Raw genomic sequence first — 25,637 nt, 5'->3', positions numbered from 1 at the left:
CCTTGGGGCTGGTCCTCACACCCGTAATGATCAATCGGATGTGATGGAGGTGACACTGGGTAACTTCTGGGCCTTAAGAGAGCTGTAGCTTCTGTCTTCGCTTCTTGGAACACCCCTCACAGCCATGCTGTGGAGAGGTGCGTGGAGGAGAACCAAGCTTCCTGGCCAACAGCTCCGGCTGAGTTCCCAGCTGGTGGTCAGAGCTGTCAGTCATTCGGGTGAGGCCATTTTGGACTGTCCAGCCATCCCTGGGCCTCAGCTGGCACACGTGAAGCAAAAGAACCACCCAATCAACCTACAAAATTGTGAGACATAATAATTAATAATTATAATACAATTTAGTCCTCACATCAGTCCTATGGAAACAGGCTCAGAGACATTAAGTAGCTTTCCTTAAATCACACAGGCCTTAAACAGAATAGCATCAGAGTTAGAGCCAGAGTGTACTCGTGGAAACTAATTTTGCCAGCTGTTAATAATGGAAATCAGTAATTGGAAAGCAAACTGGAAAATCTCAGAAATGTGTTTCAGAGCCAAGCACTGGATTTGGTTTGACTCTTTTTTTTTTTTAAACTGAAGTATAGTCGATTTATAATATCGTGTTAACGTCTGGTGTACAGTATAGTGATTCATTTATACATATATATCTATATATTCCTTTTCATATTCTTTCTCATTATAGGTCATTACAAGGTCCTGAATATAAGGTCCTGTGTAAGTAGGACCTTGCTGTTTATCTATTTTATATATGGTCATCAGTATCTGCAAATCCCGAACTCCCAATTTATCCCTCCTTACCCCCTTTCCCACTGGTAACCATAAGTTTGTCTTCTATGTCTGTGAGTCTGTCTCTGTTTTGTAAATAAGTTCATTTGTGTCCTTTTTTTTTTTTAAAGATCTCACATATAAGTAATATCATATGGCATTTTTTTTTCTCTTTCTGGCTTACTTCGCTTAATATGACCATCTCCAGGTCCATCCGTGTTGCTGCAAATGGCATTATTTCATTCTTTTGACATGGCTGAGGAGTATTCCACTGTGAGTATATACCACAGCTTCTGTATCCAGTCATCTGTTGATGGTGGTTTGACTCTTCTTGGGGGCTTTAGGCTGGTAGCTAGATTTAGCCTGGTAGGACATATGGTCGGCGCTAGAACAGTAGCCTAGTGTGAGAGATGCTGGCTGCTGTGGTAATGACGGGATGGTGGGGACGTGGCAGACAGGGGAGGGCGTGCCTCAGCTAAAAGAGACAGCCACCACGAAGGCCATGCCTGTTGCTGCTAGGTATGTGGGTTGGCCCAAGATCATTAGATCCTCCAATGCTTCAAAAGCTCTAAGTATTCAAATTCCTCCATCTTGTCTGAGTCAGGAGGAAGGGGGTTGGAGAAGACATTCACACACCAGATCTGGCCCCCAGAAGCCCAGCTTCAGACTTTCTCTCAAAAGTGTTATCCCAGTTTAGGTCCTCGAGAGGGAAACATACCCGCTGCCTTTGTTCCAACAGGAAAAAAAGCAATTTTTTTTCCACAAGCTCCAGAAAGTGTTCCAAAACATTCTGATATTTTCCCCCAGAGTTAAGATAATTCACCAGGGACTCCAGGCCCATTTTCCACGTCTCTGCTGGCTTTTGCTTCTCTGAGCTCTTGTCATCCTGTGAAACGCTGCTGGTTCCCAGGGGAGGCCAGCCAGGGAGACTCCCTGCTGAGAGGCAGGCAGCTCCTGTTTTCCGAGGCCCGGCCCAGGGCCCCTGGAGGGACGTCACACTCCCCGCACACATGTGGCCCCGTGGAGCCATCCTGGGCAGGAAACATCCCGCTGAATGTCCTCACTCACTGGGTCCAGGACCCGAATGGTGGAGACTTCTGCAGGGAGCCTGAGCCAGGGGTACGGTAGCCGCAGAGGCCCTCAGAGAGGCTGGGCAGCCGTGCCACCCTCATCCTTGGCCTTGCCTCATGGCCAGCCTCAAGCTCACGGCCTTTGTTTCTCGGTGTTCTTCTGCCCTTTTACAGAACGGTAAAAACCTCGCCCGCTTCTCCCTGTCTTACGATGCCTTACGCTGCTGCTGGGGTCGCTGTTTGCAGCTGCAGCCGGTGTTTCACGTCCACGGACTGATGTAGCATTGACCGCGCCCACCAGTGTTGGAGCGCTGCCTGCCTGGGGCTCAGAGAACGAAGGCAACTTGTGCAAGGTCGTCCCGTTAGTAAAGGTAGCAGCCCCAGGTGCTCTGTGGTTACCTCTGTTCTCACTCAGCAGATTTGTAAATTCTACTGCTAATAATAATTCCTGTGCTCATCACTGCAAGGTCCCCTTCCTTACCCTGATGCCCGCATGCCCAGTCTTGCCCCCTGAGGCAGCCCCACTGTGTCCGGCTTCTTGTGTGTGCTCCCGGACATCACGTGTAACAAAGTTACATGAAGTTGGGACTGGTTGGAATCAGCCAGGCTCCAGGGCCACTTGGCTAATGATCGCTGCTTCTTGGGGAGAGCGTGGCGTGCGCTCAGGGATGCCCCCTGCTCAGTCACTGGGAGCGGTGACGATGCAAGGCCTTTCTCTGGGTGACCCCAGCCCCCGACCTGGGCATCAGGGGCCTGACACAGGCCACTGAGTTTCACAGGGCAGCACACTCCTCTTTTACAAGGTGAGCCAGGAAACTCCCAATGGGAGTGTCCTTCCGAATTATGGGGGTACTTTTCAAAATGCAGATTCCCGGCTGTCGCCTGAGGCCAATGGAATCCAAATATCTTTGAGAAGGCCCAGGCATCTGTCATTTTAAAGCTCCCTAACATCCTTTAGTGAACTCACAAAAGCACACAAAGATTTGTGTGTAAAGAAATGTAAGTGCTGGGAAACTTGCTGCTGCCCTGTTTGCCTGAGCACATCATTAGAATGTCCTCAGACGTCCGTCAGTAAGGGGCCAGTTCCATACGACAGAATACTATGCAGCCATTAAAAAACGAGTTACATCTTCACGACCTGGTATATTGATATCTGCATTCAAAATCTACTGATAATGAGAAGAGTAGGGCTCAGAGCAGTGTGTGGGCTGGGCGTCCAGGACTGCAGAGAGTACTTCTGCTTGCACGTATATGGATTGCCTTCTGGAAGGTACATAAGAAAGAGTGGTTGCTTCCTGTGGGGAGACCCTGGGGGACTCTTTACTGAATACCCTTTTGTGCGGCTGGAGAGTTCCACAGTGTGTGTGCAGAAGGGAACCAGGCTCACGCTAGCAACGGAGAAGCTCCCAGGTGAATCTGACGAGCCCCCAGGCTTGGGAACCACTGGGTTCGATGATTCTCTGCCTTCCTGGGGCTGTCTCAGCTCTGAAACTCGGGCCCTGGGATCAGTGACTAATCTATGTAAACTGTAGGGTGGCCCCGGGAGTGCAGCGTCACCGTCACTCCTCCCCTTGAGTCGGTCTGGAAAGGCTGCGGTGATGCCACATTGTCTAGATGGGGCCAAGCGCTGCTGTCCATGCGTGCGGTTCGTAACTACTAGCCCCCTGGCCAGGGGACGCCAAGCAAGGGCTGTGCTGGGTCCCTGAGCAGTGGTTGGCTTCCTCGGCTTCTTAGGGAGGAGGAAGGTGGGACGTCTTGGGACACAGTCGTGGGCCAGAGCCGGCAGTGGCACTCCCTGTGCCCTGGGACTCCCTGCCCGCTCACAGGTGAATGCATCCCAGCTTCTGTCTAGAGGGCACTTACTCCGAGCTCCCCCTCCAGGTGCATCATCCTCTTTTCTTCACACCTCACGTCCCCCACTGTACAGAGAGGTCAAGTGACTTGCCTTTGAACTTAGATCTTTCTGACCCAGAGCAAGTCCTGTTCCCCAGTTTTCACGACCCAAGCAGCCTCCTACTGCAATAGGGCCTGCTGCCCTGGGGTCGCATGTTCCCAGCACTCTTTCCTGTGCTTCTCTTCCAGCCCCCAGGGACCCAGCACCCCGGGGTGTAGGTGATGAGGCTCCCTCAGCTCTGATCTCAGAGTCACTCCAGTCAAGTGTGTGGGAGAGAGGTGAGGGCACTTTGTGTCCCCGAGTTCAGGCAGACTGGGTGTGCGAACTTGGCAGGTGTGCTGGAGTTTTGTCTGTGGAGGGTCAAGAATCTCACCGCGCGTGCTTGCACTAAACTTAGAACAAGGTAATTTTATACATATGCTGTACCACCAGCAGCCCTTCTTGTATTTCACGTGGTACCTCCAGCACCTGGAAAAGCTCCTGGTACATAGAAGGCGCTCAGTAAATCTTTGTTCCCTAAATGAACAAATGAGCCATTGACTTGTTTGCTGAAGCTGCTGTTGACAAACTAGGTGACTATGAACTGGTCCTTCCCCTCTCTGAGCCTCAGTTACCTTAGCTCCAAGGAGGTGGGTCCCTTCCACCAGGTCTCAACTACCCAGCCAGCCCAGTTCTCATCTGAACCAGCCTCAGGGACCTGTGAGCAGCCCAGAGAAAGCTGTCCTTCTGTTTCCCTGAATATTGGTCCTCAAATTAAACAAATCCATTTGGAGTATTCAGCGTTGCCATGGTATTACAACTGCTCTCCTTCTCTCTCTCCCTCTCCCTCTCCCTCCCTCCCCCAGGCAGCTGAGGTATCCCTTCCTCTTGCCAGCCCCCTCCAGCCCCTTAAAGGGCCAGTTGTGCAGCCCCCGGAGAAAGATGCCTTCTGAAGTCGCAGGATGGTTGCTGCTTCCTGGCAAGGCGTTCATTTAGTTTTATCCTTTGGGGAGGCAAAGTGCAGCTAGGAGCTGTGGAGTCAGGGCTCCCCAAGGAACTGGGGCTCTCTCCGGGCTGCCAGTGGTTGGAACCGCAGGCCACCCGTCCGATTCTCATACCAATAGGACCCCAGAAACAATCCAGGTGGGAAATGAGCATGATCTCCCAGTGGGCCTGCGGACCAGAGCACCCTGCTTCTATGAAAGGCCAGAGCGCGGTGGACGTGAAGGCCATTCCTTTGGGGCAATAATTAATGTTGCTTAAAATGCGAGACTTAAATTTGGTCACGGTGCCCTCTGAGGCCACTGCCGTGGGCTTTAGAGATGGGATTCCCCCCGCCCCCCCCCGCTTTATTGAGCTATAATTGACATATAACATTGTGTAAACTTAAGGTATACAATGTGATGACTTGAAACATGGACATACTGCGTATGTTGACTTAAAAAGGCTAGTTAACCCGTCCCTCATCTCACAGGGTTACCATGTTGTTGTTGTTGTTACGGTGAGAACATTTAAAATTTACTCTCACATCAGCTTTCAAGTGTACAACGCGGGATTGTTAACACGGTCGCCGTACTGTGCGTCAGATCCCCAGAACGTAGCCGTCTTATAACTGAAAGCGTGTGCCCTTTAACCAGCATCTTCCCATTTCCCTACCCCCATCCCCTGGAACCACCATCAGTCTACTCTCTGTTTCTATGAGTTCAACATTTTCAGGTTCCATGTATAAGTGAAATCATACAGTATTTGTCTTTTTCTGTCTGAATTATTAAGTGTGGACGTTCTTTGTTTTTAATTGAAGAGTAGTAGATTGACAATGTTGTGTTAGTTTCTGATGTACAACACAGTGATTCAACTATATATATTCCTTTTCATTATGATTATCACGAGATACTGAATATGGTTCCCTGTGCTATACAAAGGGTGGAAGTTCTTAAAGGCACTGCCATGGTGGGAGGGAAGGACCAGACGTTTTCATAAATAACCAGATTTTGGCAACAGTTAATAAAAATAATGAATTATTATTATATAAATAATAATTATGATCAATAGAATTTGCATACCTGTCATGTCTTGCATGAAGCAGTAACATCCCCATTTCACTGATGAGGAAACAGGCTCAGAGGGGCCCAATATTTGACCGTGATGGTTTGGACTGTGTTTTCCAGAATCCCTCTCCCTGCATGGCTCTGGGTGTGCTCTGGCAGGAAGAGGCACGTGTGCAGGAATCAGGCAGTGGAGGTGAGCAGTGGCCACACTCACCGTGGTGGACCTCGTTGGATGTGGTGGCAGCGAGACGCAGAGGTGTCAGTGGCACCTGGGGGAGCTTTGCTCTCTTCGACTCCATGTCCAGTCTCCCCCAGACACTTGTGGCAGATGCATGGAGGCAGCAGTCCCCTGGTGTCTCCTCCGCCAGTTCCCCCTTCCCAGTCCCACTTGGCCTCCCAGATCCACTGGCCAATGAGCCATCTGACCCTCCCTCTCCCCTGTCCTGACCTTCCTTCTCAGTGGTGTAAGATCAAACTCCAGTAGTAAAGCCTTTATTCCATGACCCTGGTGGCCTCTTCCCTGCTTGAATCCTGACTGATACCTTGACAAAGTCATGGCTACTAAGAGGTGGAAGGAACCTTGATTTAAACCCAACTCTGTGCAACTGAGAAGCCTCTGTTCTCTCCGTGATGTCCTCTCGGGTTCTCATAAATAGAGTTATTGGTCAGCCAGGTGCCTAGTGCTACGGTAGACCACGAATGACAATGAGGAAGGAGACGCCAGGCTTGCTCTCTGGGAGCTTTTGTCTATTTAGAGAGAGAAAATGAACAGACCTGGTGCTTTGAGGCCGTACACACATCAGGGTCTTCCCTAGCGGAGATCAGGTCAATTATCAGAGTTTATTTCCATAAGCTTCTGGGTGGGGCATAATGCCATGCCCGGGTGGGGCTGCAGAGGCGAGCCAGCCAGGGGCATGGCGGGGTAAGGTGCAGAATTACAGAGATGTACAGCTAAAGGGCCGATGACATCTGCTGTGTGTTCCTGGCCAGCATCCAAGCCCTCTTCTTCCAGAAACTTGTTCCTTTGGGAAAGGATGCTTCCTCTAGTCTCACCCCATGTGGTCTGGGCGGGGCTGACCCTTCTCTCTGGCCACGGTAAGTGGTTCAGCCCTCTGAGAGTCAGTTGAAGGATTTTGCTGGAGCTATGGGAAAGAGGAAAGAGGAAAGAGGACCTCCCTGTCCATGGGCTGGCCATGCTGGCAGGAAGTGAGCCAGGGTCCTCCAGGGGCTGCCACCTGAGAGAGACGGCCCAAAGGTGGGCGAGGGAAGCAGGCTGAGAGATGGAGAGGCAGTTCCCTGCCATCCTCACACCAGCCCTGGGTCCACACTGGTCCGGGCGTGTGTGGATTTGTAAGGCTCTTCACCCAGTTGGGTTTTTGTCATGGAGAGCAAGCTGCCTTAAACAGAAGGACTCAGGAGGGAGTAGCCACACTTGGTCACACTTCAGAAAGGCCTCCTGGAGGAGGGGTTGGTTTGGGTCCTTGGGAGAGAGATCAGGAAGGGACAGATGAAGGCAGCAGGAAGGGAAGGTGTTGGCTGGGGGAGCAATGAACTAAGGCAGGGAAGAGCACGCTCGTTCTGTGCGGGATGTGCACTGGGGCAGTTTGGCCGGGACCAGGCTCTGTGGTGCTGAAGAGTCGGGCGGGGTGAGGAGGGCACGCAGGGACAAGCCAGAGCCGACCTTGAGTCTCCAGCCAAGGTCTGTGGAGCGCCATGGAAGGTTCTAGACCAGGGGTGCAGGGGGTGTCATGCCTGGCATTGCTGGAGATGCTTCATGTTCAGTGGGGACGAGTTTGTTGGCATCGCCTGTCTCGAACGAGCTGGGGCCTCTGTCAGAATTCGAAATGTGCTCCCCGGCAGCTGAACTGGGAAGAGGCCCCAGACGACTCGCTCCCCACCTGGGGGCCTTGGTCTCCAGAACATCACTGGGTCTGAAGTTCCTGCACAATCAGAGGACAGGGTTGGGTGACACAGAGGAACCGGGCCAACAAGAGGCTCCCCGGCATTCTGTAGTGGGAGGGGCTCATGGTCAGACCAAGGGGTCAGGAACCCTCCTCTGCTTTTCCTCTGTGTCCGCGTCACACACATGATCACCCAGTCGGAGGATTAGCCGATGACTGTCTCAGGCGCTGATGAGGAGACCGCAGGGCCGGGAGCTAATAGGAATAAGTGTAAGTCCACAGAGAGCCGGGGCACTGATGGGCTGCAGAACTCATGCCCATCTCAGGGGGCAGTGGCACCCACTCTAGGCAATTGATACCAAGAGGGAATGGAATCTTCCAGTTTTCTCAAGAGAAGCCAGAAATCTAGACTTTGACGTGAAATTGCCCAATGTTTAAATGTTGGAAGCCATTTTCTTTTGAGGATAAGCCCAGCATGCCCAGGGCCCTGGTTCTGTTAGCAGCCTGCCTGTTCACCCTGCATCAGCTCTAGGTGCTGGAAGGACCGGACCTGTCCTGTCCATTGTTGTGTCCCCAGGGCCCTGTCCCGGGCCTGTATTGTGGAAGGAAGATTGTCAGTGTCTGCCGTGTGAATGAACAAGTGGACGAATGTTTCCTGTGGTATGTTTCAGGCTGGGCACCCCCCTTTGTTGGATGCACTGACACAACTGCCAGACCTCTCTGGCTGGCCTGGTGGCCTGGCCTCAACACAAATAAGACCACCTATCTTTTTGCCTCTCAGGCAGCTGCAGAAATGCCATGAGCATCACACAGCCCCGTCTTCCCCCATCAGGAAGGAGCCCCATCTTCCCCAGCTGCCTTGCTGGGATTTCTGGAACCTGAGGAAGATGCTGGCCACCTTGCCAGCTTCCAGGGCTCAATGAACCCTGGGCATCCTTGGGCAGCAAAGCATGTGGGAGGGACTGAGGTGCCACCTAGCTGTGGGTGGCAGGTGCCTGTACCTCACCTTCCAGACACCTTCTCTGGGCCAGCTTGTGTCCTCAGCAGTCCAAATTTGCTGGTGGAGAGAGGGGCTGTGCAGAGAGCCAGGAGCCTGCTGGCCATTTTCCAAAGCCTGCCCACACCAGGGAAGGAGGAGATCACTGCAGCCCATCCCTCCCAGAGGGACTGCCAGTGCCATTCTTGCATCCCTTGGTGTGGTGCTGAGACCCTCCAGGAATGCATTCCTTTCCCCGCTCCCCTACAAGCCCCATCCTTGCCACATATCCGGTGCTTTCATGGCTACCGGTCCACTCAACAAAGATTTACTACAGGCTTGCTGGGTGCAGGACCAGGGATGGGTAGGGGCAGTGCCTACCCTCCTAGAAGCTCCAAGCATCAGACCAAGTAATCACAGATGTATGTGTGGAAGTGCCAGCTGTGCAGAGCATCAGGAGGCACAGAATAGGGGATCTGACCTGGTCTAGGGGTGTGGCTCTTTGTCAGGGAGGAGTGTTTGAGCTGGGCCCTGGAGAGCACTTTGCAGCAGGGATTCTGATGTGCAGAGGTGGAGGCCACCGTGGCTGCCCCAGGAGAGCAGGGTGGCAGGTGTGGGGGTGCCGTCAGGAGGCTGTGACTGCAGTCCACGAGGAGCCGGTGGGCGCAGGAAGGAGGAAGGCAGCAGCAAGGATGGCGTGGAGAAGTGGGCAGACTCGGGCTATATTAGGAGGACTGGGTGACAGCTTGGACGAGTGAGTGGGCAGGTGCCGGGGTGCTGCCTGTATTGGTGGCTTGTGCCCCTGGGAGGCTGACAGAGCTTCTGCTGAGATGGGGAACCCTCGGAGAGAAGCAGGCCGTGGGGTTGTGCACTGCGGGGAGCAGGGGGAACCTCTGAGCCAGCCGCAGAGCATCATTTGCTTTCCCCAAGTGTGCTCTGCTCCTCACATCACCAGGATTTCCCACATGCCGCTGCCGGAAGGCTGTTTCTTTCTGCTCTCTGGGCCAAACGCCAGTTCACGTTCCAAGGCCCAGCTCAGATGCCCCTTCCTCCGTGCTGCTCAACTGCACCCCTGGTGGGAGCTCAGTGCCTTCCTTTGCTTCTAGCCTGAGTCACAGTGGACCCAAAGGAACATTTCAGTGGTGGAGGAAGGAAGTGGGGAAGCTGGCAACAGGCTGACGGTCACCTTGGCTTTTGGGAGCAGGAGGGCAGGGTGTGTGTGTGTGTGTGTGTATGTATGTGAGTGTGAGAGAGAGAGAGACAGAAGAGAGTATAAGCATGCGTGTGCGGGTGCCTACCCGAGGCGGGGGGCAAGTGCAGGGAGGGGAGGAGGGGGTGCTGGTCTTGCCTGTCTCCATCACTCCTGGGCGGGCTGTGTAGACTTGGTGGTCAGGGTCATGGACTCTGGATGCAGGTCCACCCGGCTTGGAGTCTGGACTCTTCCACATCGTACGCTCTGTGACCCTGGGTGAGCGATGCTGCCTCTCTGAGCCTAAGGGGACTCGTCGGTAATGGGATTATAATGGCATCCGCCCCACTGGGCTGGGGTGAGAAGTGAATGAGATGATCTCATAAAAATGTTGAGCCAGGACCTGGTGTATGGAAGGCACTCACACCTAGTGGCCATTCACCTCCCCTCACCCTAGGCACGCTGCCTGGACTCACCGCGCGGGTCTTGTCCCTGCTGCTCCCTGTGCACAGGAGCACGTGCCCAGGCGCTCCTGGTGGCACTCAGCAGAGACAGTCTTGTGTTTATTTATTTATATGCTTATGTGGTTGAGGTTATCTTTTCCATAAGCTCTGAGAGGGCTGGAGTGGGGTCTGTCTTTGCTCACCATTGTCTCCCGGGCACCTAGCATGAGCTTCACGCAGTAGGTGTGACAAGCATTTGTCAAATCAGTGAATGAATGTGGAGTGGTAGCCCCCCCCCTTTCCCTCCCTCTTCCCTGTTTCTATGACAAGTCACCCTCAATAGCAGAGCTGCCCTCCCACTGGACCTGGGATGGGCCTCCCATCCCTCTCTCAGAGGGATGAAGCTGGTAGCCGGAACCTAGAAGGAAAGTGGAAGGGCCAAGACAGATCTGAGGCTCCCCTGAGACTCTGTGGCATGGCCAACATCTGTCACAGAGTTGGTGCTTCTTTTTTTAACTGATGGCTGCTGTCACCTTTCACACCTCTGAGCATACTTGAGAAATTACACTTTCCTTTTGTCTAAAAAAATAAAGTCCTAAGGCTTATCGTTATTTTTATTACTTTTAAGGTCTCATTGCTTGTTTTAAGCATCCTAAATTAAAGCCACTAATTTATATTCAGCCATATTGGCAGAATTTTCTAATCTGTTAATCGTGGCTGAACTTTAACCTGCTAGGAGATTGTACCAGAAGGTAACCTTTTGCCTGGAGAACCCTTAAAATTGTCAACGAATTTGTTCCTCCTCGGGAGGCCCGCCAAATAAGACAAATGCAAGAAAGCATTTCACCGCCATCTGGAAGATTGATACTCATGCTCCCGAAATAAAGCCTTGTCTTTCCTATTATCTCTGGGAGCTGAGGCTCAAGATATTTACATGGAAAACGAGGAGCGACCAGCAGTTTGATTCCCCCCCCCCCTTTTTTTTCCCTTCAGGAAATTGCTCTCTTATGCAAGAGAAATACAAGTTCACCCACAGTGGAGCAGTCATATGATAAGAAATCTGTTTGCAAGAGAGGGAGGCTCATTTCCCCTTTGAGAAGCTGCATTTGTTTGAGGGAAATGCGGAGAGAAAAAGCATTTTTCTGGGGGACAGGGAAGGGATTAAGGCATCATGGCAAGCACATGGTTTAGAAATGAGCCCAATTAAAAAAACATGAACCCATCTGACCCTCGTATGAAAATCCGGAGCTGTCACCGTCCACTCCTTGATTTGAGAGACCAGCACAATTATTCTGGAGATCATTAAGATGCTGGGGGAATGAGTTTTCTGGTTTTGCCTGTGATTTCCATTTTCTCATTACTGACAGAAGCTGCATTTATGGGTTTTTCTCTTTTAAACAGGAGCTTCTCAGACTCATTTTTGAAAAATCGGCCTCCCCCAAAGGTATAATGTCATAGCTAAAATAGGTTCATCTCTGCTGGTTCCATGAGAACTGTCCCCTGTCCCACCCCCAGCACTTAAAACTCATTTTTTTTTTTTTTCCGCCTTTGGAGATGAAGTCACAGCCATGGGCAGGCAATTAGATTTCAAAGCTGGAGAACTCCGTTGCACTTTGCCAGGAACTGCTGAAGCAAGCAGGACAGCCCATGGGCTTTGAATGCCTGGCCCGGAAGCAGGCCCTCCCCATGCAGCTCTCCCAGGGATGGGCTGGAGGAGTGTGTGTTTGTCTTTGTTCTGCAAAGGGAAATCAAATTTCATTCCCCGAGCCCTATCTGCATGGTAATTCCGTAGCTAGGCGATACTGGCGCATTCAAGAGGATGGGCGATTGTGGAGTCTGTGAAATGCTGAGAGCTGGCAAAGTCCAGGAGAGGGTCAGCTTCCAGTGAGCAGGGCAGCCCTCCGGCCTGATTCTCAGCCTTCATTTGTGGCTCCTCTATCACTGGAGGGCCGTTCTATCTCTAAAGACTGAAGGCACCCTTGTGTCCCCAGCCCAGCCGTCTTTCTTGTTGCTGGCTGAGTCACGGGGTTTGGGAATGAGATCTGATTTCCAAAGCTGCTGAGAACAGAATGCCGGCACTTGTTCCAGAGGCAGGGTGGTGCTGTGGCTGGAACTCAGAACTGGGAGCCGCCTGGAGGGGGACCCGGAATTGGTGGGTTGTGACCCCAGAGAGTCCTGTTGCTCTCCCGGAGCTTATCTTCTCACAAGGGAAGGACAGTGCACAATGAAATCACCAGAAAGATATTGCTAGTGACAAGTGCTGTGATTAAAGTGAAACCGAGTGGTGGGAAAGAGCAAGATGGGAGGGCTTCTCTGTGGAGGTGATGTTCAAGGGGAGTCCTGATGAGACAGAGCCAGCCATGCAGAGAGCTGAGGGAACAGCAAGTACGGAGCCTCTGAGCAGGGTGTGATATTGGCCTGTCTGGAAAGCAGAGAAGAAGCAAGTGTGGCTAGAATCTGGTGATCAAGGAGGAGAGGGCATGAGATGAAGTCAAGAGGCAGGCACAGTCACAGGAAGGAGTTCGGGAGAAGTGCTGAGTATGGGAGGGTCGTTGAGTATGTTGAGGCGGGGGGGAGACAGATGACCTGATTTGTATTTTAAGAGGATCGCTCTGCTTTCTGGGTGGAGAATGGACTGGAGGGGCACAAGGCAGGAGGCAGGGTTGCCGGTCAGAAAGCTACTGCAGTGCTCCAGGTGGGAGAAGGAAACCATTTCATCCTCCAGTGAAAGAAGGCACCTTCCACAAAACAAATAGGGTGCCCTTCTTCGAGAAAATCTGTTCAGGATTGTGCTAATTCTGCACATTGAGAACTTCATTCCAGTAGAGAGCTGGCTGGTTATGAATGCTCTCTGAAGTATGTTTTACTAACCAGGCCCCGGACATGCACCTGTGTGCAACGGTCTGATCTGATGAACACCAGCAGCCCTGCAGGAACAAGCCAGTGAGAAAGGACTTGAGCACAGTGTCTCCAAAGCAAACCCCCAGCAGAGTATGGAAGAGGCCATGGTTTGTGTTGTATAACCGTGAGGCAAGGCAGCATTACACACTCCATGTCCGACTCACAGGCATGCGTTCCAGACTGTGTCTGAATCTGCCTTGCTGTCTACAGAAATCAGCACAAATCAGGATACGTTTAACACCCGCCGTATACTTCTGTCCTACATATTTCACAGTCTCCCAGCGTGGTTATCAGTTACGCTGTACAGAGGAGAGCCTATCACGCCCACTTACTGCATGTGATAGTGGAGACAATCCAGATTTCTTAAATTCTTTGTAATTTCTGACTTTTCATGAGCTGAAAAAAATACCATCAGTGTTGAAAGAAATCAGAAGGATTTCTTTGGGAAGATTTCGACAGTCATTTTCCCAGTTGCTGTGTGACTTTAAGCAAATTAATCAGCCTCTCTGTGCCTCAGTTTGTTCCTCTGTGAAGTGGTAATGATGTGATGTCTCCTTCTCAGGGCTGTTGTGTGCTTCAAGTCAGATCTTGAGCACACGGTGTTTTGGGACAGTGTTTGGGCCGTGATACATGCTGGGAAAGTGTTATCTGCTCCCAGGGAGGCAGCTGGTCTTCACATGAGTAGGGCTGCATTGGACATGAAATGCCACAGCTGTAAATGCACAAAGGATGTAAGTGTGCCTCTGCAGATCAGACTGCTGGCAAGTCAGGGCTATGTGTTGACAACAGTGACAAAGGCAGCAATAAGTATACATTGAGTGGAGACAGTGCTACTATTACAAGGTATATTTATCAGGGTCCTGGCAGGAAATAGAACTTCATTCAGATGATCCCACTGAAGAGACATTAATGAAGGCACCACTCACGTAGGAATGGAAAATGAAGGGAGCCAAAGAATTTGAGGTATCCAAAGACGATGGTGCTAGATGGCAGTTATTGTCACAAATTCCTCCCACCCCAGTATCCAGGCCCCTTTGCAAAAAGACTTTGCAGTTGGTTCTATTAAAAGATGAAGTCCATTTTCCCACTCCTTGAATCTGGCCTGGTCTTGGGACTTGTTTTGGCCAGTGGATCGTGCTAGACATGGTGTCATAAGAGGTCCAAAGCAAGACTTCTGGAAGCCTTGTGACTTCTGCTTTCACCTCCTTGGAAGATGACAGGAGACTTCCATGTACAGAAGCCTGGTGATGAGAGGCCACGTGGAGGAGAACCAAGGCACCCAGCCAACAGCCAGCGCCAACAGCCAGCACCAACTGCCAGCGCCAACTGCAAATCAGGTCATCCACCAAGTCAAGCTGTCAGGTGACGGCAGCTATGTAAATGATTCCCTAACAGCAGAAGAACTTCCTAGATGAGCCCAGCTCAGACTGTAGAATCATCTGCAAGTAAATGATGATTGTTTTGAACCCCTACATTCGGGGTTGGTTTGTTACACAGCAATAGATAACTGATGCAATTAGTAATAGCAGAGGCCAGTACCATCCCCAGGTCTGAAGGGTCACACAACTGCTAGAGACCTGTGCCTTAGGAAGGTGGGAATGGGGAAGAGATACCCCAACCTCTTTCCCTTCCTCATTTTCTATTTCTTTTCAGTATCTCCTACTGGGCAAACCCAACCGGAAACCGGAAGTTGAGAGAGACTGGGTGACACAGTCCAGAGAGTCAACCTTCCAGTGCTAGGAGTTGCTCTGGGGGTGGGTGGAGGGCACAAAAGGAAATAGCAGCAGGTAGGAATGTATGTGGGGCCCCACCCTTACTCCACAGGAGTCCTCAGCTCGCGTGGTCCTGGGGAGCCCTCCATCCTCAGAAAACCCGAACACACTCAGGGGCAGTCTCTGTAGACATCACTTGATTTCCTGAAGAAGAGAAAACAATTTGAGATGGCTCTGTGCGTTAGTTACTGTTTCTCCTGAGCTTTAAGGGGGTGATTTTCTCCATGGTCTGTGCTCACCACTGCTCAGACATTCCCCCATTCCCCATAAGACATGAAAAGGGAGAATGCAGTATACACCAACCCAGGGACCGCATCTCCAGCCATCCTCGCTGCCCAGACCATGTGTCCCACAGGGGAGCTCTCCAATCATCCTCCAGACTTTAACAGAACTCCTGAGCCCACGTTGCTGGTGAGCACCGCTGTCCGGGTTCTGCCCACTCCTGCTGCACGATCCTCCTGGCGGGGCTCACCAAGTGATCCAGAGTCAGTGACCTGCGGGAACAGAGCAACCTGGCGTGGCCGACAGACGCCCCCACCCCCAACTGGCAAAGTTCTGCTCTCAGGCTTGGAAGGAACCAGGGAGCTTTTTATTCAACCCCTGCCCTTGCGGCAGGAAAAATGAAACCACATTTTCAGCACTGCCCTTTCACAGGCAGCAAGGGCAGCCTCTGCAAGTTGGTGACAATTTAAACTTTCTGGAAAGGTGGAAGGGGTCATCATTTTCTTGCTGTTTTACCCTGAAATGATATCCACAGAATAGTGAGCAGTCTAGCTTTAGAGAAGAGCAGGGCAGGGCTCTCAGGATGGATGGGGTTTATCCTGATAAACCTCTTTCTGGGCTGGAGGAAAAAGCCCAGAACGGGATGGAAGCAGGTTGACTGGCTGGGGAGCCAAGAGGCTTTGCAGAAAAACCTGGGTGATGAGTACAGACAAAGTAACTCTTTAGCTTCTCATAAAAGAAACCAAAGGAGGAGCCAGCTGAAGTGGGGAGGGCGGAAGGGGGCTGCCCTTAGATGATGGAGTGCCAGCCGGCTCCCATAGAGGTGGAGCCTGACTCCCCGGAGTAGAGTGGAGGGGGCTCATCTGGGGTGTCTACCCCTACGATGGAAAAGCAATAGAAAGAATGTGAAAAGGAGCCACTCCCCTGGGAGACAGACCTACTAGGCCTGTTTCATCTTGGGCCTCATGATGCCGGGGTCCTGTTTCAGGTGGTGACTTCTTAACGAGGCCGCGCGTCGGGAGGCCGCGCGTCGGGAGGCCGCACGGCTCTGCTATCTATCACACGGCCAGAAACAGGGCTCCACTGTTTCCTGTCCTTTTCTGCCGCAGGATCCGGTCCCATCCATCCTCCTAAGTGACGAGCCGTGGTCCACACCCCGCTCTTCCCATCTATGGCTGGAGGATAATGATGCCAGCTCTCATTGTGCTTCCAGACCTTGGGACCCAAGGGACAAGGCTTTCTTTCCTGCCAGAGATAGGGAGAGGGTGGGCCAGGGTTTCAAACACTTACCCTTCCTCCCGCTGAACAGACATGGGGAGGGATGTGGAAAAGGGACAGAGGCAGCCCCGAAGGCCCTGCGACCAGGTCGGGAGGAGCATTCAATCAGGGACCTGACATTTGCCTATTGACCTCTTATCGGAGTTGCTAAGTCACTGAGGCCTCTGTGCTGCAGGACTGGGAAGGAAGGGATGGCCCGGCCCGGCCAGTCCTGCTCCCGGCTCTGTGCCCGGCGCCCGCCCGCCATTAGCATTTCCCTGACATCTGACTGATATCTTCATTTCACTTTGGTAAACAGGCCACCTCAAGGCCAAGGTGACAGTGACCTCTGGCGCTGCAGGCGGCACAAGATTCCCCCTGGAGACCCCGGTAAAGCACTCTCACGTGGGCCAGGGCTCTTAATTCCCATCCCCGCCGCTCTGATTAGTGCTGACAAAAAATAAATAAGAAACCATCCTGCAGAGCAGACAGCGGGCGTGCTGGGCAGAGAAAAGAGATGCTAGGAAGGGCGCCAGGGAGGGTTGGGTGAGGCATGGGGGAGGTCGGACTTAGAAGGTCGCCTTTGCTTCTCTGCCACCACGTAAAATGCAGCTACCCGGGAAGTGCGACCAAAGGGAGCCTGGCTGTGAATAGGCTGCAGCGCACAGCCTCCGAGCTGCCGCATTTCTGACTTTTAGGAAGGATCTCCAGTGTGAAGTCTGTCACAGGCTCTGATCTGGCAAAGACAATTAAATATAGATCCTTGAGGGTGAGGGGTGAGTGGCGTGGAAGCCTGAGCTGCAATGCAATTTAATTCTGAACATTGAATGGGATCCATTCACACGCTTGACAAGCTCAGCTGAGCATGTGTGTACGTTGTGCCAAGTGCAAGGCACACCCAGATGAAACGCACCTTGTCCCCCAAGAAACCCGGGTTCCAGGGGGTTGCAACCCCTCTTTCCTACAGGAGCCAGGCAGGCAACATCAATAAATGAAGCAGACAGGGCGTGAGGCAGTGTCGGGGCTGGGTGAAAAGTCATGTGTCCTCTGTGCAAGGATTAGGGAGCTAGTCAGCCCCAGGTGACTGTCCCGACACAGAAATAACTGCCCAGTATGGCTGTGCTTTACAATTTTTAAGGAGAAAATATATATTTGGGATTTTGTGTGATTTTTTTTTGTTGTTTTTTTGTTTGTTTGCTTTTAAACACTGTGTGGGCTAAACAATGTCTGTAGGCCTGTTGGGCCCAAGGAGGATCTTATAATAATAAATGATAAGAGCTGAAATTGAAGGAGTCCCAGAAGCTTATGGGAGCCTGGGGTGAGGGTAGGAGCACTGAGCCAGCCAGCGTAGGGGTCAGAGCGTCTTCCCTACCAAGATGCACTGAGTCTTGGGTTGTAATGGGAACATAAATCCAGACAAAAAGATTGGGGGAGAGCCCATGCCAGACAGAGGAGCAGAAATGCCACTGGAAACATCACACATACCTGCCCAGCTGAAGGCTGTGTTCCTTGGTCTTCCTTGCAGCCACGGGGGGCGATCTGACCCACGCGTCTGTCTTGTGTCCTTAAAGGGAGAGGGGCGTGTGCAGCTCCTGCCTCACCTCTTCCACCTTGTTGAGAGGCATGGTTGTCAGGGGCCCAGATTGCTGAGCTGGTGATTCCACCTCTTTGCCTTGCTTTCTGTAAAACTAAGAGACTATTAAACTTAATTAATTTTGCATCCCTGATGCAGCAGCCAAGCTTCTATCCGAGGAGTAACTCAGCGGTCAGCTAGTGCTTGTGGCTCCTGGACCTTGTGAGCCTAGCTTTCCCTCCTCCCACCCTGGCCCACACCACATCATGCCCTCGAGTTCCCACAACAGTGACAACAGCCAGGTACCCGGATGACACCACTGATGTCACTGAAAGAGGTTGACTGAGTGCCTGGGTGGAGCACGCATATGACCATCACACAGACTTTGATCCCCAGCTGGACCCCTATGTCTTTCATCCGCTCTATGAGCATATCTTTTCCCCAGCTGCCTGTGACAGCCACAGAATGCCCCTTGCAGCCCTCTACTTAACAGGCTGTGTAAGTGACCAAGGCCCCTGCTACATCTGTGTGGCAGGGAAACTAAGGTGGGCCATCCCTGGCAGATACAGAACTCCTCTGACAGTAGACTACAGCTCAAGGACGGCCCTGCCAAACCATTGTGATAGTACGACATTCTAGGGTGTTTCCACCCAATCTTCCTTTCCTCTCTCCTTAGGTTTTTTCCTTAGACTGCTTCCCTCATGGTGCCATGGTGGCTGCCATAGTACCCAGTCACCACACTCAGATGCAACAACTTTTGCCAGAGGGAAAAGGAGATTGAATTTCTCTGTGTTTCTCATTCTAAGAGTGAGCAGACTTTCCGCATAGTCCTGCAGCAGGACTGAGGTCAGAATTGTGTCCTGCATAGCTTCATACTTATTATTGTCACAGGAATGGGATTGCATGTTGGGCTTGGACAGTTGGGATTTAGTCTTGAGCTGGGGGTAGGGTTACCTTGCCCGAGGAGTGGAGATGTGAATACAATTGTGGTTCCATTTTTAGTTGGAAAATGTGTTGCTCTTCCCTCACTTTCCACCATTCAAGCTGTTCAGCCCCTTTCTATTTTTGCTGAACTGTCTCTTGGTCTCCCAAAAGGCACAAATCTCTTCTTGGTCGCTTGACTGCTAAATTGGTTCTATTTAGCATCTTGCTGGCAGCCAGGAGTGGTCTGATTCCTGAGTTCTTTTTACTAGTAAGTTGCCTTTGGCTGCAAATGATTAAAGTCTTTTGAAGTAATCGGAAGTAATGAAAGATCTTTCTTTTAAAAAATGATTTTCTGACCATGTGATCTCATATTGAAGATAATCTCTACCCTCCCTTCCAGCTTAATGTCTGACCCTTGGGAACACACACTAGTGTTCAGCCATGGTGGCCCAGGCCTTGCCTCTGGCTTGCTGTACAATTTGGGATAAATAAGGGCTTCTCGCTGGGCCTCAGAATCTCAATCCAAAAATTGATTGGGCTGGATCAGATCTGGAATAGGAAATCATTTCTGTTAAGTGGTTGGGGCTGTCTGGAGCAATATGTTCAGAAGGACTCAGAAGTTCAGTGGGGAAGGTACTGTGACCTCTTGGTGATGCCCGACAAGGGCATGACACAGGAGAGGGGTCGGATGCATTCTGTCGGGAAGATGCAAGATCTTGAAGAGCCTTCTAGCTCTAATATTTTGGCTCTTATTTTCCCCTTTCCCACAGTTTATGCTGAGACTTTAAAGAGGCAATTTAGCGCAGTCGGGAAACTGGCCTCTGATAAACCTGGTGGCTGTATGGCCCTGGGCTTGTGTTTCTTCAAATACAACATTGTTTTGTTGCTAGAACTTCTCCTTGAATACAGAGCTGGAAGTAAAATCTTGGTCTATAGCCTTTATAAATGAGTATGTCCTGCTTTGTGTTTTATAGATAAATACTATATAGGTATGAATATGAATATAGACATATAAATATGAAGTGTATGTATGTAAATATATGTATATGTAACAATGTATACACATACACATTGTCAGAGGTCTAGAAAGCATACCTGGTGCATCCTAATTCAGTCACTCAGTCATTCAACACACACATGTTGCACGTCTACTAAGTGCCAGGCACTATTGGGTGCCGGGGATACAGCAGTGAACAAGACGATCAGTCTCTGACCTCTTCAAGGAGCTTTTACTCTAGGAGGAGAGAGAGAGAGACAATAAGCCAGTGTGTACATAATTGTTTCTTGTACATAAATGTAGAAACTTGAAGGAGGTGAGGGAACAGCATCCCAGGCAGAGGGAATAGCAACTGCAAATGCTCTGAGGCAGTAATGGACTTGGTGCGTTCAAGAGACAGCAAAGTGGCCAGAGTGGAAGGGACATGTTGGCCAAGGGGAAGCATCAGGGGAGGGAAGATGAGAGGTTGGGGAGGCCAGGTCCTGCAGGGCTTTGTAGGAGAAGGTATAGACTGTGCCCTAAGAAGGATGGAGGCTAATAGCGTTCTGAGTGGGAGAGGGACTTAGGTTTTAAAGGATTCTCTGGTTACTGTGTGGTTGGAGAGTGTCTGGAGGTGGGTGGGGACACCTTGCTGTTTTAGGCTGTTTTAATAGCAAAGGCAACAGGGGATGGTGCCTCTGGCCGTGGTGGGTTGGAGGGGTGGGGAGAAGTGGTCAGTTTCCCATGTATTTCAGAGATGGAGCTGATGGAATTTGGGGGTGGATTCTGTCTCAGGGATAAGGGACTCAGGAATGATTCTTACATTTCTGGCTGTGAGCAGCTGGTGAAAGGTGGTGCGATTTACTAAGAAGGGAAAGATCGGGGAGGCACAAGCATGGGGTGAGGAAATCAGGGTCCCACTGGGACAAGTTAAGATGATCACTAGCCTGGTGTAGGGGAGCCCAGAGCTGCACATAGAAATTGCAAGATGGCGTGCAGTGCAGGTAACACACAATGTGCACACCTGTACAAAGGTCAGGAACATAAAAATGTCTCAGGGCTAAAAATACATATGCAGATATATGATTGTGCAGCTTTTCAGACCAAACTCCTCTGGGCTCACATTTGCATGTATTTAAGCAAGAAAAAGATATTCTTAAGAATGAACAGCCTCAGTCCTGTACCAGTTCAATCTCTCTTGCTTGGAGCGGTTGATTTTGCTCAATACTTATCTCACAGACTCCCTTGACTTCCAAGGAAAACCAGCTGCCTGTTAGTGGAAAGACTCAAGTCAAAGAGCAGCTGCTCGTGGGGCACGTGTCTGCGACTCTGGGGTTTTTCAGGCCTCGGCAGCTGCAGCCTTGGAACTGGGTGAAGGCCGTCTCCACCCCCTGCAAATTGAAGGCTACCCAGGTGAGAAGTGCAGGATGAGAGGAGTGTAAGCCTGCACTGGGGTCTTCGATGGTCCCAGCGTGCTCTCAGAAGCTCAAGGCTGCTCTAAGCAGGATCTAAATAGAGTAACGTTGGAAGAATTAGAAGTGCTGGTGATTTTTTTTGACATGTGGACTCTTTGACGGTTGTGGATTGTTTATTTTGTTCATGGGAGATGGGATGGGGACTTGATAGTCAAAGAACAGAAAGATTAAGTCAGTTTTATAAGGACTTAACAATTCAGACTTGTCAACTCAACAACAGCAAACCAATTAACACGATTTTTTTTTAAAAGGGCAAAGGATGTTCTTAAAATATCCATACTACCCAAAGCAATCTACAGATTAAATGCACTCCCTATCAAAATTCCAATGGCATTTTTCACAAACATGGAACAAACAGGCCTAAAGTTTGTAGGGAACCATAAAAGACCCTGAATAGTGAAAGCAACCTTGAGAAAAAAACAAAGCTTGAAGGTATCATGCTCTATGATTTCAAACTATGTTTAAAAGCTCTAATGATCAAACAATATGGTATTGGCATAAAACCAGACACACAGATCAATGGAACAGAAAAAAAAAGTTCATCCAAAGGAGATAAATACATGACCAACAGGCACATGAAAAGATGCTCAACATCACTGATCGTTAGAGAAATGCAAATCAAAACCACAGTGAGGTAAAACTTCATGCCCGTGAGGTTGGCTACTATAAAAATTAAATAAATAAAAATAACAAATGTTGATGAGGTTTAGAACCCATGGGTATTACTAGTGGGAATGTAAAATGGCGCTGTCATTGTGGAAATTGCTGTGGTGGTCCTCACAAAATTAAACATAGAATTACCATCCGATTCTTCTGGTTTATGCCGAAAAGAGCTGAAAGCAGGGAATGGAACAGACACTGGTAACCCATCTTCAGAGCAGCGTTATTCAGAACAGCCAAAAGTTCCAACTCCTGTCGCGCTTGCCCTGAATGAAATTCCGACGGATTTCATCATTTTGTTCTAGCCGTGGGCACGGGCCTTTCTTCTTTGTCATGGGTTTTTACATTGGATGGCATCTGATATCCTTCTAGCAAGGGGTGAATAGCGGATAGCTAGACACTCGTGAGGCAGATGAACCGTGAAAAGCACTTTGTGAGAGAGTCGATCTACATTTTCACAAAGGGTTAGATTTCACCGTGGATTTGGCAGCATTAGCCTGAGAGCATCCCGTCTCTACGTGACTGGGCCTGGCAGTTTCTTTCAACACCAGCCATGGGGGATTCAGTCATGCCACATGTTGTAACAAAAAAATAACCCCAAAGTTGCAGTATTATTGCCAAGTCAGACCTCAAAATGGCAACAGGCATTGTTCGTCTTTGTCTGACTGATCTCAGCATAGTGCCCTCCAGCTTCATTCATGTTGTCACCAGTGGCAGGATTTCCTTCTTTCTCTTGGCTGAATAATATTCCACTGTATATAAATATATTGTGTCTTCTTTACCCATTCATTGTTGATAGACATTTAGGTTCTTTCCATATCTTAGCTGTTGTGAATAACACTGCAATAAACATGTGAGTGTAGCTATCTTTTTGATATCCTGTTTTCATTTCTTTTGGATAAATACCCACAAATCGGACTGCTGGACAAGCAAAAATCACCAAGTGGGACTACATCAGACTAAAACATCTCCTCACAGCAAAGGAAACAGTCAACAAAATGAAAAGACAACCCACGGGGTGGATGAAAATACCTGCAGATCACGTATCTGATAAAGGATTGACACCCAAAGTACGTAAAGAACTCACACAACGAAATGATGACAGCAATAAAAAAATCTGATTAAAAATAGGACTGCCACACACTGGTCTTTGAGAAGCACTGGTGTAAGGCCTTGACATGCACCCAGACACACTGTAAATACTTGATAAAATGTGAGTTGATGACAACAGGAGGTTGGACCTATTATTTTTATGGTAAGGAATCTCAAATCTGCCTGTGATAGAAATAGTCTTGAAGGCTCTTTAAAGTCACTCTTTATCTAAATCAGAAATAGAAAGAAAATAAGAAGTGGGCAGATGAGAAAGACCCAAATTCTTATGGGTAAAAAAAAAAAAAGGAAGAAGAAAAGAAAAAAATATATTGAGTATCATAAGTGTTTCTTAAGCCATCTGTGTGAAGGAAATAACAAAACCAGCCTTGAAATACCAGCAGGAGAGAACACTGGAGAGCTTCACTCAACAGAATTATTGGAATTGGCTCTTCTGGTTTAGAAAAAAAAAAAATTCAAATAGATTTGTCATTTTTTTTTTTCTCCCCTAGCGTGATTACAACTCCCAGTAAAGCCAACAATCGGTTTTCGGCTCCTTTTGATTCTACTCATCCTGTGGTTAATAATTTCCAGTTTACCCAGCAGGCTACGTCACCTCCCCTTCCCTGGGAAAGCATTTCTGTGCTCTGGCTGGCAGCAAACCTGTCTTCTCAGCAGCTGCCCAAGCCATCCTGCCCGCCCCTGCCTTCTCTCCAACAGGGACCCTCCCGGTGGGTGTCAGAACAGTGCCTTAGTGTTCTGTACGGGGGAGAGGGAAGAAGCCAGGGCTGTCTCCCCCTTCTTTTATAATCTGGCAATGAGAAGAATTTTCTCCCTGTTTCCTGGGAAATAGATGATAAAGGACATTTTGTCTGCTGCTATTTATGTATACCTAGGCTGAACAGATCCCAAAACTCTGCTCCCCACCCCGCCCCCTCCGGAGCTGGAAATTTGAAAACATGGGACTATAATGAAAGCCCAGAGCCAGCAGCCTGGCGTGAGCCGGCGCACCCCATCTCCCCTGCCTCCTCTCGCTTGCTGTTGAAAGCTACGCCGGCCGCTGCCCTTCCTGGCCCTGAGAAATGTTTCTTTTAGGGGATGGCATGAGGGGATTTGGGGGAAAGTGGGCTAGAGTGGTCAGAGGGCATGTCCCTGCAGCCTAGAGCCCCAGTCTGCCTGGTGCCTGCCCCCTCCCGGGTGCAAATCTTTGCCCAGCCGCCTTGAGATGACCAAATCTGGCCAGCGTGGGGGGTGTGCTGCGAACAGGCCCAGTGAGTTTCTGATCATCCTTTCCCCAGTTTACTTGAATGAGCTGATTGGCTGCAAAACAAACCAGCAGCAAAACCAAGAGTGTTCCCAAAGAGTGTACCTGCAACTTCCTGTTTACGAGCGCCATGTGAAAAGCCCTGGGGACCAGTTCTGCACGCGTCAGTTTTCTTTCTGCTTCCTCTGAGATCCCTGACGTGTGAGGGCAAAGGCCTTCCTCTCTGCCACCTGGAAAAATAATATGCTGGGAACAGGAGCTCGAATGAGAAGGCTGCTCAAAACAAAACAAAACAAACAAACAAAAAAACCTAAAAAAACAAAAAAGCAAAACGAACTTGCAAGTTGGGGTTTGTGGCTGTGGTTGACTCGAGCCTGAATTTTCAGGTCCTTTTGGGAGCATCCGCCATCCCAGTGCGGGGTCACAATCTCAAACTTCTGGGCTCACTTGGGGACATCGGGGACAGCCGTGGGGGGTGGGGAAGGCAGTGGCAAAGGCGTTAACCCCCCCCCCCACCTGCTGTGTGTCCCTTGCTTCCGCCTTTCCTTTTCCTGGATGAGAACGAAGTGGTTAGGCATTCTCGAAGGGCTTTATCGTGGTGACACCAGGCAGGTGGTTGTCCCAGGAACGCCTGGATGACCCAGAAGTTCTTGCTTTCACGCAGCTGGGTGGCGGGGCGGTGGCACCACAGAGGCCATTGCTGAAACAGTGTGCAGGGACCAGCAGGCGTTGCTCTCCCCTGGGAGCTTGTTAGAACAGAGTCTCAGGCCCTCCCCGGCCCCCCTGGTCCGAATGTGCCTTTTAACAGACCCCCACTCCCCCCGGCGATCCCTGCACACAGTAAAACTGGAGAAGCACCGCCCGAGGGGACCCAGCCCCCAATCCTCCTTTGGGAGATGCCTGTGCTGACTTTGGACAACCTGTGCTTCAAAAAAATCTCATGGGCACCTTGACTCTTGCAATTGAGCTTGTTTCTCTCTTTGCTAAGAAAAGCAGGTTTAATTCAACTGAAGCGTTGACTTCTCTGGCCTCATGTCTAAGGCCTGCCACAGTGCAGAGAGCTAATAAGGTCACTGCTACGTCCCTATGAGAAGAGTTTCTCCAATGAATTATGATGTGTCCTGAGACCTGAAAATTCCAATGCCGGGGGGCAGGCAGGTGACAAAGACGCTGAAAGCGGGCCAGGTGGGCCCGTGAGGACAGACAGCACATGTCCTGGCTGAAGGGGCAACTGCTGCTCAACCCTGGCCTGTCCTTGT

The 25,637-nt window shown here is 50.3% G+C and overlaps 2 long non-coding RNA genes across 3 annotated transcripts in view; one reads left to right on the top strand and one right to left on the bottom strand.

The window, feature by feature from the left end:
- Positions 1-25,637, top strand: part of LOC123613430 (uncharacterized) — a 463,022-nt gene that overhangs the window by 343,562 nt on the left and 93,823 nt on the right. The window lies entirely within an intron of this gene.
- On the bottom strand, positions 13,417-25,390 carry LOC141574638 (uncharacterized). The gene is made up of 5 exons (XR_012501540.1): positions 24,484-25,390; positions 20,010-20,148; positions 15,242-18,105; positions 14,978-15,082; positions 13,417-14,605 (listed from the first exon to the last, which is right to left on the bottom strand). It is a non-coding gene; the product is annotated as an uncharacterized LOC141574638 (long non-coding RNA).

Source organism: Camelus bactrianus, chromosome 22 (genome assembly GCF_048773025.1).
Source record: "Camelus bactrianus isolate YW-2024 breed Bactrian camel chromosome 22, ASM4877302v1, whole genome shotgun sequence".
Classification (NCBI taxonomy): Eukaryota; Metazoa; Chordata; class Mammalia; order Artiodactyla; family Camelidae; genus Camelus; species Camelus bactrianus.
The sequence above is the reverse complement of the archived record's forward strand: the minus strand, read 5'-3'. Positions and strand labels throughout refer to the sequence as shown.